We start from the raw sequence: 16,924 nt of genomic DNA, 5'->3' as shown, positions 1-16,924 counted from the left end.
TTACACTCAGAACTTTTCCCTAAGTTTCAACAATTCAGAGTCTGGAATCTGCAAGTAAATAATGTGTGTGGTAGCTTGTGGTTTGTATTCTGTAAGTCTGAATACTCTATCTTGTCTTTTAAGGATGTTTCTATTCTTGTATTAAAGGTGTCATACATAATGCAGCACTATGGATCACATTTGCAATTCCACGTGAGAGCCATGGAATGAACTTCTTCAGCTGTATTACCAGCAACTAGAAATCTTTACAGCCTTTGCAACAGGGTAGTGGATTTTCTTAGGGAACCAGTACTGATTTCAGCCAGCCTGTAAAGTTGAAGACAGGGGTCAAATCTGCATACTAAAAGTCACTGTAACCTGCAAAACCAGAAGGACTGAATAAAGGTATCCCGTCAACTATTAACATTCACATTTCAAGCCAAAGTGGCAGGAACCTTTTTCAGCCTCCTACAGAGTTAGTTACTGAGCATGTCAAAAAACACTGAGCTACCACAGTAGTCAATCCAACTGACTGGTTGAAGACTATGACTCAGGAGAAAGACAAGAACACAGGTATGGAGGGTGGCTGCATTTATGCTGGTTATCATCTTAGGCACTCAAAATCTAAGGCTGAGTAAATATAGAGTAACAGTATTTCTCCTTAACCTTGAAAACAGAGATCAACAATCTACCCAGAAAGGTTTTGTTAAAAGAGCTGTGATGAGTAGTTATTTTTGCATCCTGATTCCACTAGCCCCCATTGGCTGCAGTTATACCATGTGCTAAACCACATCAATTAGGAAAACTGGACTGTCAAGAAGTCAGTCAGCTAAAAATTGCCAGAAGCTCAGTAATCAAATATTCTACTACCAGCTTTCATGATAACTGCAAAACATTAATACACAAAAATAGCCATTCTTTTTGTAGATTTATAACACTTCAATATTCTTGCTTAATTAGCATGACATTTACATAACAGTATCTAATTAATTTCTAACTAAGGCACTGTGGGCTAATTAGAAATGCATCATCCTTTTTTAACCAGCTTGTCAATTCCACTCTATCATAATCTGTACATTGTTTACCTTTGCAACATCTCACTTTTCCAGGCTTGCTATTCAAAAGGTGATTTCAGACAACAGATTCATGAGCTACAATTCTCCCTCCACTCTAGAGATTCATAATATCTTATGGGAGTGTTTTTTGATGAGCCATCCTTAAAAAAAAAAAAAAATCTATACAATGGAGATAATGAAATAAACTCAACACTGTCTCCTGATGTGGTCATATTAAGAATGCAAAACTATCTTTTAAAAATATTCAAAGAATGTATATTCCTTCAGCAGTAAAACATTCTTTCTTTAAAAGCCTTCAAAATACACACGGATACTTCAAATAGTAAATGGTAATAAATATTAAGGACAGACCAGAACGCGCAATAAGCCGTCTCTTCAGAAAAGAAAACCCTATCCTCCAACTTCACCCTAAACCTGCAATTCATGAACTGTTTTAATCAGAAAGGACACACCTAATCTGTCTACATAATTGAGTTTGAAGTACACCATCGATTATAAATAAGGATGCATAAAGATATAATGAGTGGGAATCTAAGTTTACAGAAAATCTTCAGCCCTGATAATAGCCCTCCCATTTCTCCAAATGAAACTTCCAAATTAAACCATTTACGAAGCTTGTTACAGAATCTTAAATTTTAATCTCTCAGAAATTCTAATCCTAACTCACTGCATGATTTTTCACACCATTTAGCTCTAAATCAGGGATTCATGAGAAGGGGATTTCCAAAGTAGGTAAGAAATTGCTATTGGTAAGCTCTCTGTTTTGTTCATAAAAAGGGTCTCTCAACAAAATTTCATTACCATTCCACCCCAACTCCCCTAAATAATTGTAGCTGGTCAGCTCTGCAAATATTAGTGTGTGTGTTTGTGCGTGAGTATGCTTATTAGTCTACCTGCACAACAGAAATAAAGTTTAATTCTCCCACAACGCCTTCCTCAGGGAAAAACACTACAAGCAAAATGAAATCAGGAATGCTTTCCATTTGCCCAGTACTGACAGACTCTTCTATGGTAGCGTGGACATCCCTGTTGGGGCCAGGATATGCGTTTTGGAAGAAATGCTCTCTCTTGTCCCAGCAATGGCCTTAATGGCATGATCTTTAGGGGTAGTGGCAAAGTCTTAAGCTTCTTGGTACCCTAGCATATGAGGTGTTCAAAATATGTTTTTCACTACTGAATGAAAATGATCCAGGCTAAAATCAATTATTGAACATGCATATCTATTCGGAAGGGAAATGGAACTATTAATACACAGTTGATTTTCACCATATTTACATGTTAATCTAGCACAGCAGTTCTCAAACATTTGCATCTTAGGAACTTTTTACACTTAACAATTATTAAGAACACAAAAGAGCTTTTCTTTATGTGGGTTATATCTAGTGATATTTACCTCATCTGAAATAAAAACTGAAAAAAAAATTTTCATTTAAAATTCACAAAATAATGTCAACATAAAAACATATTTTTATGAAAAATAACCACAAATTTTAAAAATATAAGAGCAGCCTGGCTTAAAGAAGAAGCCTGGATTTTCACATTTGCATTCAATCTGTTACAATGGATTGCTTATATGAAGCCTATGAAGAAAAATCACCCTCACATGGATATATAGTTGGAAAAGGAAGGACCTCATGGACCCTGTGAATGGGTCCTGGGGACCTCTATAAGTCCTTGGACCACACTTTGAGAAAGACTGGTATAGAACAAAACAGGTTAATATAATTTCCATCTTCTCCACACTCTGTTCACATGCCAACTGACTGTTCTAGTCCTGCAGAGACCCATCAATGCACTAGTACAAAAAGTAGTAAAAGGTTTGCCCATTCTCAACAAAACATTAATATTTAAATAAATGAAGGCAAGAATAGTGGAATAAACTCTAGAATTATAATTTCAACCCAGAACATTCTATTTCTGCTACTTATGTAGGAAGAGTAAAACCATGTTTCATGTAACTCAAAGGATTCTGAGCAGTTAAATCTGTTTGTTTTACAGATGTGATCTCTCACCTAGAACCCTTGTAACCAAAAAAGAGCATCCCGTTTATTAAGATACCGACAAACACTCACCACTAATACTCCGAAATGTGATGAAGTCCAACAGCAATTAACACTGAATTTCTAAGACACCACTATCTTGCGGTTCAAAACTAGAAAGAAACCTTTTTTGAGAGGTCAAAATATCACCTGGCAAATGAAGTCAGTTCTATTTTTAGACACTTGTTTCTGTGACAAAGCATACTTAATATGAATATGAAATCGGGAGCTGTCACTTCTCCAATTTAGACTTCAGTTCTGACTATTTACAGGCTTAACTAAGGCCCAACTCAGGTTTCTGTATTTGCATTTTACCATCAACACAAGCATGAATCTCATAACATTAATGAAGAAACCACTCAGTATTACAAGAGCTTTTATTTTTTTGACATATTTTAGCTACCAAGAGTGTTTTCATAAATCTTGTCCTGCATCTGCAAATGAAAGAATGCACTGCCTTCCTCAGAAAAGGAAGTGACCTGTGCATGTTCTCTATAAGAGGCTTCAGAGAAAATTAAAAAATACGTCTATTTAGGCCATATGTACTGCCCCGTGGACATTTAAAAAGAATTCTGAACATAGGTGCCCTTCTTCCCTGACCCTGTGCTGAGCCTCTCCTGTAAGTAGCTGTACCACAGCTGGCAATGTGTTCAAAGTGTCAATGATTGAAAGGAAACTTAGCCAAACCTCCTTGCTTTACAGAAGTGAACACTAGCAGGTCTTACTAACAGGACCTATCTTTGCAAATAATAGTTGAAAATGTCACAATTTGAATTATGTAAAGAAGTGTTTATATTGATATTTGGGAATTTTAAAAATTCCTTGCCAACATGGCATCCTATTGTTTATTAAATCTAAAGAATCCTCCTTTTGACAGATCAAAAAGTGAAATAAACGGTTTTTGAAGCAACAGAACATATGAACACAAAACATAAAGTTACATGTAGTCATTTTTTGGCATGGGCAGCTCTGAATTTTCAGAGAGAAGTTCACAAACACCATTAAAATATATTCACGTAAGTTTAAAATAACTACTTCTAACACGCAAATAGATAGATGACCCTATTATATGATTTTTTTTTCAGCCAAACACTTCTGTCATAACAAAACTCAGATTTAATTTAAAATCAGCACAGTGTCACCTATTACCTGTATCTAGACAAAATAAAAACAGTATGACAACTGCAAAGGGCTAAAGCTATGTGATGTGTGGTTGTTCACTGTGACCTTTACTTTCACAGCCCAGTGTAGAGCATTTCATTTAATAAGAACATAAAAAAAATCTGCATTTGCAAAGAGGGGGCAGTGATGATGATGCTTCAAAACCTAGTATGAATATCAATAACTGTATAATCTCATTAAGTGCCTGAGGAAAACTTTATGGGAAACTAACCTTTCAGATTTGCAGACTTCTTAAGGGATCCTTGAAAAATGGGTGTTTAAAGTTTGCTAGTCTCTCTTGCAAAGGGGAATCTTGAAGAGGGAAATTCAGGTGATAAAAGAAATACCCATAAGCAGAAACTGCTGTTTGACAACAGGCAGGTGGCTATTTGCAGTTAAAACAACAACAGAAAAAACAGTCTCTCATTATGCTAAAAGCTCTGTTAAAAGAGATGAATTGTCACCACAACAAGACAACCAAATTTCAAAATTAGGTAGGGCAACTGCCTTTTTGAGTTACTTCACCTTGAGGTTACTGAATGGCACAGAAAACAATAAAAATATTAAGTAGCTGCTCAAAATCAGGTTCAGGCAATGAGAAGCCTCTCTTTAGTGTATCAAAACACATGAGCACATGAAGGTTCTCAAAAGTATGAAAAACTAGTAAACTTTTCTAAATACTTAAATCATTTACTGAGTATTGCCTTGCTGAGTGCTATGGGGCAGAGCAAAGCAGAATAAAATTAAGTCTCTGCTAATTTGGGGTATAACCTCTAAATTGGTACAGAGAGATGAGATTCTCATGTCAAAGAGGTGACCAACACAATATGTGATTAGATGTTACAGGGAGGAAGTTAGGAATTCCTTGGAGGAAGCAAGTGTGGATGAAATGGTTCTGAGGTAGGCTTCCAAGAGCATGAATAAAAATGGTAATATGAGTTGCCATGGTGTCTTTTGGGGACAACAAGGATCTGGTTCAGTTCAGAGCTGAGTATCAGTGCTGGGAAAGGTAGGAAGGTCAAAAACAATGAGGTTCCAGATTATGTGGGGGAAGGATGTCTGATACAAGATTAAGAATCTGGATGATCAAATAGGCAGTGATGAGTCAATAAAAGAATTCCCTTTTTTGTTTAACATGATGTCAATGGGGATTCATCTGACTAGTTTATTGACTAGGACAAGATGAGAAGCAAGAACAGTCTAAAGATTATGGCTGTAATCCTATGAAAACACAATGGTGGCAATAACAACTTCCCAGACCTTTAATATTTCTCCATTGATCTAACACTAGAGGATCATAAACAAAGACAAATTAGGAAATATAAACAATATTAGACTAAGAATAAGATTTAGTTTGTGTATTTGGTACAATACATATTCTAAAATTAAGAGCACCTTTAATAGAAAAAATTTTTATATAAGAATATGTTCCAGTAAATTCCAATAAATTTAGAAATGTAGATGAAATAGACATTTTTATAATAATACTAATTGCCAAAACTAACTTTAAATGAGGTCGAAAATATAAATAGTCCAATATCAGATATCAGGCCAATCAGTTTTATGAATAAATTCTTCAAGCTTTCAAAGAACAGATACATTAAACAATGTCAGAACATAAGACAAAAAGCAGTGTTAGGGCACAGGAAAAGATGAAAAGCTTTCTATGAGATTAATGTAACTAGTATCTAAACTAGACAGGAATAGCATGCCCACCATATATAAGCACACATGTACACAAAATTAACTCACTTATTAAAAAGGTACAAAACTTAAAATTAGCATTTTGAATCCATCAGTACACTGAAAGAACTAACAGTTTATTCAAGGAATGCAAAGATGGTTTAACACTGGAAGTCTATTAAATTAAGAGATTACATATTAAAGGAGAAATGTATATGATCATCTCAACAGATGCTGAAAAGCATTTTATAAACATTCCTCTCTGATTTAAAAAAAATTAACAAGCTAAAAATAGAAGTTTCTTAACCTGATAAATAATATCTACAAAAAAACCTGTAGCAAATACTACATTTATGTGTGATATACTAATATATTTCACATACATTAGTAATAAGAAGTAGTATCAGAGTTAGGAACAGGAAATACATATATAAAGCTATAAAGAAGAATTTCTAACAAGAAATGTATAAGGATTACACTAAGAAAATAATAAATCTTTACTCAAGAATATTTAAGGTTTGAACAAATGAAGACAAATGATATTCCTATATGAGAAAGCCCAATAATGTATTAAAATGTCAATTATTCCCAAATAAACCTTTATTTTCAGTGTAAACCCAATTAAAAATCACACTGTAATTTTTAATAGAATTTGACAAAGTGCATTGAGAAGAAAAAATGCAAAAAAATAGCCAACAAAATTTAGAAAAAGATAAACTAAGGGGGAACTAGCTCTATCAGATACCAATACACACCACAAAGTTATTTTCCAGTCTCAGGAATATACAGTTAGACCAATGGAACAAAATAAGAGTCTAAAAACAGATTCACGTTTATAAAATAGTGACGGAATTCCAAACCAGGCCTAACTGATAAGTGGTTTTGACATAATTGGTTACCCATTTGGAAAAATAATAAAGGTAAATCCCTATACCTCATAGCATATACAAAATAAATTCCAGATGGAATCAAGAGCTAAATATAAATATAAACTGTAAAATATGAAGAAAAATATTTTTATAATCCTGTGATGGAGAAAGCCTTCTAAGAAACACACAAACCTAGAAGACAAACTAACAGACTTGAATTTTAAAATCTGTGAATTTTCTAATGGAATACAAGGCACCCAAATCAAAATTTAAAAGTCTTAAGTGACATACCGGAAGAAAATATTTACATGATATGTAACAAATATATAAGAATACATAACAAACATCCAGAATATATAAGGAGCTCCTACAAATCAGTAAGAAAAAAAGGCTAACAAAAAAATAAGCAAAGAATACAGATAGGCAAATCAATGGAGACACAAATAGCTAATAAACATATAAAACAGTGCTCAATCTCACTATCAGGAGATGTCAGGTAAATGCAAGTTAAGATAAGCTTTTCTTGGGCTCCCCTGGTGGTGCAGTGGTTGAGAGTCTGTCTGCCGATGTAGGGGACACGGGTTCGTGCCCCGGTCTGGGAAGATCCCACATGCCGCGGAGCAGCTGGGCCCATGAGCCATGGCTGCTGAGCCTGCGTGTCCGGAGCCTGTGGTCCGCAACGGGATAGGCCACAACAGTGAGAGGCCCGCGTACCGCAAAAAAAAAAAAGATAAGCTTTTCTTTTGCCTGTTGCCCCCCAGAAAAGAACACCTAACGTTGGTAAAAGTATGGGAAAAATGCTCACTCAAATAAAGTGGCATATAGGAATAAAGTAGTAATGTCATTTTGGAAATTAATTTGGCGGTGTATATAAAAATTTTAATACATATTCTTTGACTTGTTAGTTCCTCTTCCATGTATTTATCATGGAAAAATGATACATGCACCATTACTTATATTTAAAAATGTTTACATCATATGGTTTATAGCAGTAAAATATAAGAAACAGTCTCAAAAGAAAAGAGATAATAATAATAATACAGAGCAGTTTAAAAAGAATTAGGCTGACCTAGAAAGATCTCTAAAATATATTGTTAAGTAAAAAAGCAAGTTACAGAACAATACATATAGTATGTTCTCATTTGTATAAAGAAAATCTTATATTTATGTAGACATGTATATAACTGCATAGAAAAAGAATATATATAATCCAAAATAAATAAACAGTGGTTATCTCTGAAAAGAGTGGGAATTTGGGGGGGGGGGAACGGGGTGGAGGCATTAAAAGAATATTTTCACCTTCTAACATACATAAACCTGTATGTCTTTGCTTTACTTGTATACTTAAAAAATAAAGTAACTTAAGACAAAAAAGAAGACAGCAAATAATTAATTTAAAAGTCATGGTTTTGCTTTAATTTTGACTCTATTTTTAGACTACAAAAAAGGTCAGATGACACTCTAAGTGCTTGAACAAGTTCTGATCCAGCTAACAATGTGGAATAGAAGTAATTTCCATACGAAAACACTGCTAAACTGGTCAGTCCTTTTGCATTTTGACCAGGATTCATTCAATGATCCCATACATTGATTCCTGGTGAATTACAACCATTCAATTCAATACAGCATATAACTGTACGTTATCAAACTGTACTGCAAAGTACCAATCCTTTTAGAACACAAGCCCTAATAAAAGCACCATGCTTTACAGAATCAGCTTCAAGATAAATAAATGCACTGGAAAAAAAAGTACCTTTAAATTAAAATCAGAAGAGACATTTAAAATTTTGGCATTCTTCATTATGGAAAAGAATCTCCCACTTTGATACTATTATATATCAGAAAAGCTCCATCTGTTGTATAATTATCTCTGATAAATGGCCTGATGCTCCAAGCTTCATTAGAGAAAAAGGAAGAGAAAGACACATACAGAGAGAACTGTAAATAAATCTCCTCACCATATTTCACTTAAAACCAGCCCAGCAGGAAGGCATAAAATATTTTTAATAGGTAACATTTTCTGAATGTTCTACTAGAATAAGTCAGCCTGTTTTGCACACTATCTGGTCTTCAAGTAGGCATAGTCCAAAAAGGGAAAACTAGTTTCACTTAGAGATTATTATAAATTTAATTGGTAAAAACAGACAAACATGAAGTTCAGCCACTCAGTGGCAGTGATATTAATTTTCCAAGGGACAGATCTGTCAGACAGGAATGAAGACTAGCAGCCAATGAAGCCCAATTCATGTTCAAAGACCCAAGGGCAGTTTAGCAAGGAAATCTGTTAAAATGTGCCACCGTTTTATTTTTTAAATGCCTGGGGAAGTTAGGCTATGACCAGGAACCAGTTTCCAAGGAAACAATGGAAATCTCTTTGTTCAAAAAAATTAATTTAACACACAGATAAAGAATGCTCTCAAATTTCTGTTTTGGGAATCACTGTCATATTAAAGGAAAATCCAGCCAGCACTTGGAAAATGAAGCTTTATTCATTAAAAGTCTTCACTAACATTCCAGTTAGTATGGTTCTCACTTTTTCTGTATATTTTCTTTTGGTTACAACAAAATCATCTCTTGGGTATATATAGTAGAGAAGAACAGGAAAAATTTTCAGCATTATGGATGAAAAAAGGCGCAGAGCTGAGCTCTAGCCCTGTCATGTGACTCAAGGCAGGTCACCATTCAAACCTTTTCCTCATCGGTAGAATAAGGAGGAGGCTATCTGCCCTGCCTATGTTGCAGACTGTTTGTTAGGATGATTCCAGAAAAATAACGTTTGTCAGAGGGCTTTGTAAAACAGGGGTTGACGAACTTTCTCTGCAAAGGACCATTGGGTCTGTGTAGTAACTACCCAGTTCTGACGTTAAAGTGCAGATGCAGCCACAGGCAATACATACATGAATGAGCATGGCTGTGTTCCAAAAAAAATTTATTTGTGAACACTGGAATCTGAATTTCATGTAATTTTCACATGTAAAATTACTGTCCTTTTGATCTTTTTCATTTAAAATCATTCTTAGCTCGTGGGCCATACAAAAACAGGTGATGGGCCAATTTGGCCTGTGGGTTATACTTTGCCAACTTCCCTTAAAAACTATTGTTTTATATATGTGTTGGTGGCTGTTTATTGCTTAGTATGTGCCTCTACACAGTTTAGAAAAGTGTTCTGTACGAGGTGGGCCCTCTCTAACTGTTAGATTAGAATGTCAGAATATTTAAAAACAAGCCCATTTCTTGCCATTACTCTTCCCTAGTAGCAGGTATCAGTTCTCTTCCTCTCCTGCCTAGAAAGAAACAGACCAGCTAACTCTCCACCAACACCTCAATTTCCCTCCAGTACATAGTGGGACTGGCTAACCCCTGCCCCCTGCCACCAAAAACCCCACAAAACCTAGCTCTGTAGGCATGTACACCATAAGGCTCCCCAGAGGGCACAAGCAAGGATGTCCAGGCCTTTAAGAGCATAACAATAGGAAATCGAATTTATAGGAGAAATAGAGAGAAGGGTCTTTTAAAAAATCTTTTAGGTCCAATCTTATAAGACTCTGACTTACGGTGACCAGTCATCTGCTCATCTTGTTAAGGCTATCAGGACAGATGCATTGTCTAAGTCAAGAGTAGATAACTAAAGTGATTGCTAAGTAGCAGTGAAGACCCAGGTGATCCACTGACACCTTGCAATTTTCTTCAACTGTGACCCACCTAGGAGAAGAAGGTAGAGGAAGAGGCAGCAGGGGATTACTCATATTGATCTTTTAGTACCCTCAAAGAGACCAGAATTTCATATAATGCATCCGCCCTGACAGCTTTAACAACCAGTTCCAGCGTTCTACCCACAACCTGACATTATTTCAAAAGTTGGCTCAAGAAACAAAGCACAGGGCTTCCCTGGTGGCACAGTGGTTAAGAATCTGCCTGCCAATGCAAAGGACACAGGTTCGAGCCCTGGTCCGGGAAGATCCCACATGCCACGGAACAACAAAGCCTGTGCGCCACAACTACTGAGCCTGCGCTCTAGAGCCTGCAAGCCACAACTACTGAGCCCACGTGCTACAACTACTGAAGCCCATGCACCTAGAGCCCATGCTCCACAATATGAGAAGCCACTGCAATGAGAAGCCCGTGCACCACAACAAAGAGTACCCCCACTCGCCGCAACTAGAGAAAGCCCACGTGCAGCAACGAACACCCAAGCAGCCAAAAATAAATAAATTTATTAAAAAAAAAAAAGATCAATGTCTCCTAGACTAGATTTGAAGCTTCTAGGAAAGTGTTCTATGCTTGTTTGGGGTCATAGATATCTTTTAAAAAAAAAAGAAAAAGGAAAAAAGAAAGTACAGTAGCTGATTCAATTTGTTGTAAGGCAGAAACAAACACAACATTGTAAAGCAATTATACTCCAATAAAGATGTGGGAGGAACAAAAAAAGAAACAAAATAAACCACAATTTATCTCCTCTATGAAAAACCTGGAAATTGAAAGAACAATAAATTGGTAGTAGCAAGAGCATTAAGAAATGTATGTTATTTTGTTCTTTTTAAGTGTCTGCGCAACATTCCTTCCTCTGTAGTTTATTTGCAAACAACGGCCTTTACACTACAAATCACTAGAGAGACAGGCAGCAATGGGGTGGTGCTGGAAAGCCAGGCTGCTTTGTGATGTTGGGCAAGATACAGAATCATCCTGTGCCTCCATTTTCACATCTGAAAAACAGATACAGTAATACCACCCGCTTTACAGGGTATTATGAATATGAGGGAGGTTAATACAAATAAAAATTTGGAACAGTGCCTGGTACTTAGTAAGTACTCTGGTGATAGCTGTTACCATTTTTATAGCATTTAAATGTTACGACAAGTCCTTTGGTCACTATTAGAATTTTGTTTACAACTGCTTTTTGAAAATGCTTCTAATGGCTAAAGTTCCATGGACTCTTCTGCAGACACACATAAGATGGGATAGGAAGAGACACGTGTGTTTAGACAAAGAAATATCACTTTAAGCTTTTGGATACCTGTTTTATTGACCTCCAGTCAAGGTGTTTTAAGAAATTCTTTTGTATAAAAATCTGTCCTGCTCTCTGCTTTACACATTCTTGTCAATAGTTCTTACTCTATCTGCAGTCTTTTCAAAACAGCATTAATGTACCCAGACTCTCACCACCTTTCTATTCTTATATTCATTTAACTTTGAGAAGCAGAAAGCAGATGTAATCAACAGAATGAGTATTGCTTATTAGGAAGAAAAGTAAAACCTTTCACAAGCCCCAAAGAAGACTCAGCACTTCCAGTTCTACACTAACGCTTCCAGTTCTACAATAACAATGGATCCATAACTACTACAGAGTTTACAGATTATGTAGTACTTGGATTTGGAATCCCAAACCCATTTCCCAGCAACTCCTACACCTTACTTCTCCATAACTCTCTAGGGGAAGCTAAGGACCAACAGATGAAATTCTGGTCTCTTGAGAATACTAAAAGATTAATATAAGTAATCTCCTGCTGCCTCTTCCTTCACCTTTCTTCTCCTAGGTAGGTCACAGTTGAAGAAATGTACAAGGTGTCAATGGATCAGGCTGTCTACTCTCACCTGGGTCTTCACCGCTACTTGGCAATCACTTTAATTACCTCCTGTTGACTTACAATGCATTTGCCCTGACGGCTTTAACAAACCTTCCTTACTTTTCTTATCCCTATATCACCCCATCCACAAATCAGGCACATATCTCCTCACTCCAGCATAGTTTTCAACCTAGGCAAGATGGCAAAACTCGCCTGAGAAAGCGTTTGCAAATGACATGCTTATTAACCACTATTCCTGCTACTGCCTCCCTTTCACCCTAAAATTCGCATGCACCTGTTAGGGAGAACAAACCAGAAACTCAAGGAGAGACGTATGTATCTGAAAAGGTGACCTCCTTGTGGATAGAGACCTAATCTTATTCATTTCTGTACCCAGCACTTAACCTAGTGCCATTTAGCAAAGACTGCTAAATGAATATACAAACCACTGAAACAGTTTATTAAATAGTTTATTTAGAGAATTAATCACATGATCACCAAATCTAAATTTTTCTTGTCAGCTTACAGTTTCCTGAAGCATTTTCACAATGTTGAGGCAATATACTATAGTGGTTGAAAGCACAGGCTCTGGAGCCGAATCAGTGGGTTAGAGCATGAGCTACACTGGGCAGCAAGAGCTCTGAATTTTGGGTAGAAGTTACTGAACCACTCTATGCTTCAACTTCCTCATTTGTAAAAACAGGGATAATAAAAGCACCTACCTTATAGGACACTGTGAGAATTAAATGTTAGTATGTGTAAAGGGCTTAGAAGAGGGCTTAGAAGATAGCCAAACACTTCATAAATATGAGTGACTATTTTCATTATTAATTATTTCATTATTAATATTTCATTATTAGTAGTAGTATTGAGAATTAAACGTTAGTATGTGTAAAGAGCTTAGAAGATAGCCAAACACTTTATAAATATGAGTGAATATTTTCATTATTATTAATAAAGCCTACACCATACGATGAAATTTGTTCCTTGCCTTTTGTGACCTTGCCCACTATCATTTGCCTCCTCTCTGACTTCTTCAGTTGCCTCCTCTGTTTTGGTTTCCCTCTAGGTTCTATTCTCACTGCTTTTCTTTCTTCTCACCTTTGGCAATCTCACTTAACCCCTAAGGCTTCACTTATCATCTGCATGTGGATGAAGCCAACCTTGACTTCTTTCTCCTGAGCTCCAACTCAAACTGCCCAGTTGAACACTTAAGTCATCATTAAACCTCATATTAGCAAATCTCCTCCTCTCTCCAGATCTATGAAAATCCAAGGTTTACAATAATGAGCTCCACAAGAATTAGGAAATGAGATTAGACTCTGAGAGTTTCACTTGAAGAGTTAAATACATAATGGTTTAAAGCAGTGATGTCACCAGAAAGAGAGAATGGATCTGAAACTGGTAGAACTACACATCCTTAATCAGATTGAAGGTATTTACGTATATATCGAAAGGAAAATGTGGCAGTCTACAGAAGCCTAGAGTGGCAAGTTATGGAAACACAGGAAGTGCTGTGTCCTAGGGGCTCCAGAGCTCAGGGTAGGTCTAATCCCAAGCAGAGGAGGGAAAAAGGGCATAAAGATGGAATCTCGTACTGAACATAAGACCTTCCCTATATGTCCTCAGAGTGCACCCGACAATCAGCGTGACTCAAACTTTCACTTCATCTAACTCCACTTGTTCTGAGTCCACACTCTGCCATTTGCTATGTAAATCCTTGTTATGGGTCTGCTTCCCATAAAGATCTGACTCCAGAGAAAATATTTTAGTCATACAGTCATATGGATATAGTGTTTTTATTTTCAATCCCTGTTATAAGGATATTTCATGATGAATTAATCAAGTAACTTTTGGTTACCATGTGCGTTTCCACATACCTTAATTTCACAGAAAAAGTGTTGATCTTACCAACATGAATACTTCTATTCTCTGTGGCAGTTATATTTCACATTGCGAATTAACTAATTAAAAGCATGAGTTCTAAAGCCAAATGCCTAAATTTGAATGCTATTCTGGTTACTAGTTTGCTACCACAGGCAAATTACTTGATCTCTTTTTGCCTGTTTCCTTCTATACAATGGGGAAACTGAGTATTTACACCTCAATGAGTTGTCATGAGGAGTAAAAGAAAAAATATGCAAAACATATAGAACAGTGTCTTGCACATAAAGTGCTCAATTAAAGGTAGCTGTTGTTATCTCAGAGCACTTGGGCTGCTCAAGTTGTTTTGATCCTGGCCTGATCCTGGTGTGTGAGAATCCAGTCAGATGCCATTCCATAAGATGAGATTCTGATCAGCTCCAACCTTTCCCTTAGACAAGGAGTTCTTAACCAAAGGCCATAGTGAGCTTTAGAAAAATTTTACTCAAAATTGAGTATAAATGGTTGGTGTCTATTTTTCTGAGACAAGGGGCCAGAGCTTTCATCAGGCTCTCAAGAAGTACACAACCCTCAGGCTTCCCTGGTGGCGCAGCAGTTGAGAGTCCGCCTGCCAATGCAGGGGTCACGGGTTTGTGCCCCGGTCCGGGAAGATCCCACATGCCGCGGAGCGGCTAGGCCCGTGAGCCATGGCCGCTGAGCCTGCGCGTCCGGAGCCTGTGCTCCACAACGGGAGAGGCCACAACAGTGAGAGGCCCGCATACCGCAAAAAAAAAAAAAAAAAAGTACACAACCCTCAACAGATTTTTAAAAACAAAACAAAACCTACTGCCTTAACATTATCACTACCATTTTCATCTTTTTTTCTCCCCTTACATAATTTCAACACCTTTGCCTAGGCCTCTATTCAATAGGTTACAATAATTTTAAATTTTTCTCTGTGCAATGTTATCTAGTATAATCCTTCCCATTTTCAATACTGCCATGCTACTTCTGCAAAATAACTGTAGTAATATTACTTCCTTTGCACAAAAACATGACTACTGTCTAACATCCAAATATCTTCGCTGAGCGTTCAAGCCTCTATGGCACGGCCACAATCTACCTGCCCAGCCTTGTCCTCCATAAATGGCCCTAAAGGAGTCACTTGCCATTGCAGAACTCCATGCAGCTTTCCTCCATATTGTGTCTATCTTCAACAGCACCTTCTCCAGTAAACCAACACCCTTCTTCAACAGTCAATGTCTTCAATACGTAAGAAAGACCATTAAAATAGGTGCATACAACCATGTATCAGGGTTTCTCAACCCTGGCATTACTAACATGTCAGGCTGGATAATTCCTTGCTGTGGAGGGCTGTCCGATACAGTGTCAGATGTTTACAGCATTGGGGGGAGGGGGAGGGGCAAACTCACTCCTGGTTGAGAACTACTGATATAAGAAATATATTTAATTTCCGCTGCTAAACAGTAAATTCTTTGAGGACAGGGACTATGGCCTTTTTTACCTTTATATTATATTCTCAACTCTACCTAGTACAGTGGTTTATGATAGGGGTTTAGATAAACATTTGTTCTCTGCTAATCTTTCCAAAGTTAGTAGATAGAACATTCTAACCTACCATATTCCAAGGATTTCTAGATATTCATTAAATTTGAAACACCAGATTTCAACCTGTTAAGTAAAGCTTTTAAAAGGTAAAAAGCTGCTATGTCATAACATCACTACAATTTTCAACAAACCCTGCCAGTTATAGTTGTGCCCTAAAGGAAATGGTTACAGCATTATAAAGCTTAAGTGGACAATGGACTTCCATATCACATATATGATAATAGTATTCTGTCACTGAGAACTTACAGAAGAGTAAAAGAAACTACTTCCTCCTCCCTTCAAATATCCTATGTTCTATGAAGTATATAGTGTTATCTCGTTAACTGCCTAGAAACACTTGAGGCCCACTTAGTGACAGAGGCAAGGCTTCAATCAAAGGTTCCTAAATCAGGTTAAGTTCCCTAGACCAGTGGTCCTCAATTTTTGCTGCATATTTGAATTCTCTGAAGAATTAAAAAGAACAGATCACTGAGCCTCACTCCAGACCAATTAAATTACAGATTCAGGGAATGGTGCTGAAGATTAAAATTGTTCTAAAAATCCCCAGTGGATTCTAATTTACAGCCAGGGCTGAGAACAACTGCCCTAAACTGGTTCAAAACCTCATGTACCCTGACAGTTAACATAAAAGGCAATCCTTTAAGAAAACTTTAAGCTGGTTCCCTGGTGGCACAGTGGTTAAGAATCCGCCTGCCAATGCAGGGGACACGGGTTCAAGCCCTGGTCCAGGAAGATCCTACGTGCTGTGGAGCAGCTAAGCCTGTGCACCACAACCACTGAGTCTGCGCTCTAGAGCCCGCAAGCCACAAATACTGAGCCTGAGTGCCACAACTACTGAAGCCCGCACGCCTAGAGCCTGTGCTCCACAACAAGAGAAGCCACCGCAATGAGAAGCCTGCGCACCGCAACAAAAAGTAGCCCCCGTTCACCACAACTAGAGAAAGCCCGCGCACAGCAATGAAGACCCAACATAGCCAAAAATAATAAATAAATAAAATAAATAAATTTAACACACACACACACACACACACACACACACACACACACACACACACACACAC

General features: G+C 37.1%; 1 protein-coding gene across 2 annotated transcripts in view; it reads right to left on the bottom strand.

Annotated features, from left to right (window-relative positions):
- The window catches only part of ZFAND3 (zinc finger AN1-type containing 3), a 324,296-nt gene that overhangs the window by 59,869 nt on the left and 247,503 nt on the right, over positions 1 to 16,924 (bottom strand). The window lies entirely within an intron of this gene.

The sequence above is a fragment of the Lagenorhynchus albirostris genome, chromosome 10, assembly GCF_949774975.1.
Source record: "Lagenorhynchus albirostris chromosome 10, mLagAlb1.1, whole genome shotgun sequence".
Lineage (NCBI taxonomy): Eukaryota > Metazoa > Chordata > Mammalia > Artiodactyla > Delphinidae > Lagenorhynchus > Lagenorhynchus albirostris.
Note: the sequence above shows the minus strand (reverse complement) of the source record. Positions and strands in the feature narration are given on the sequence as shown.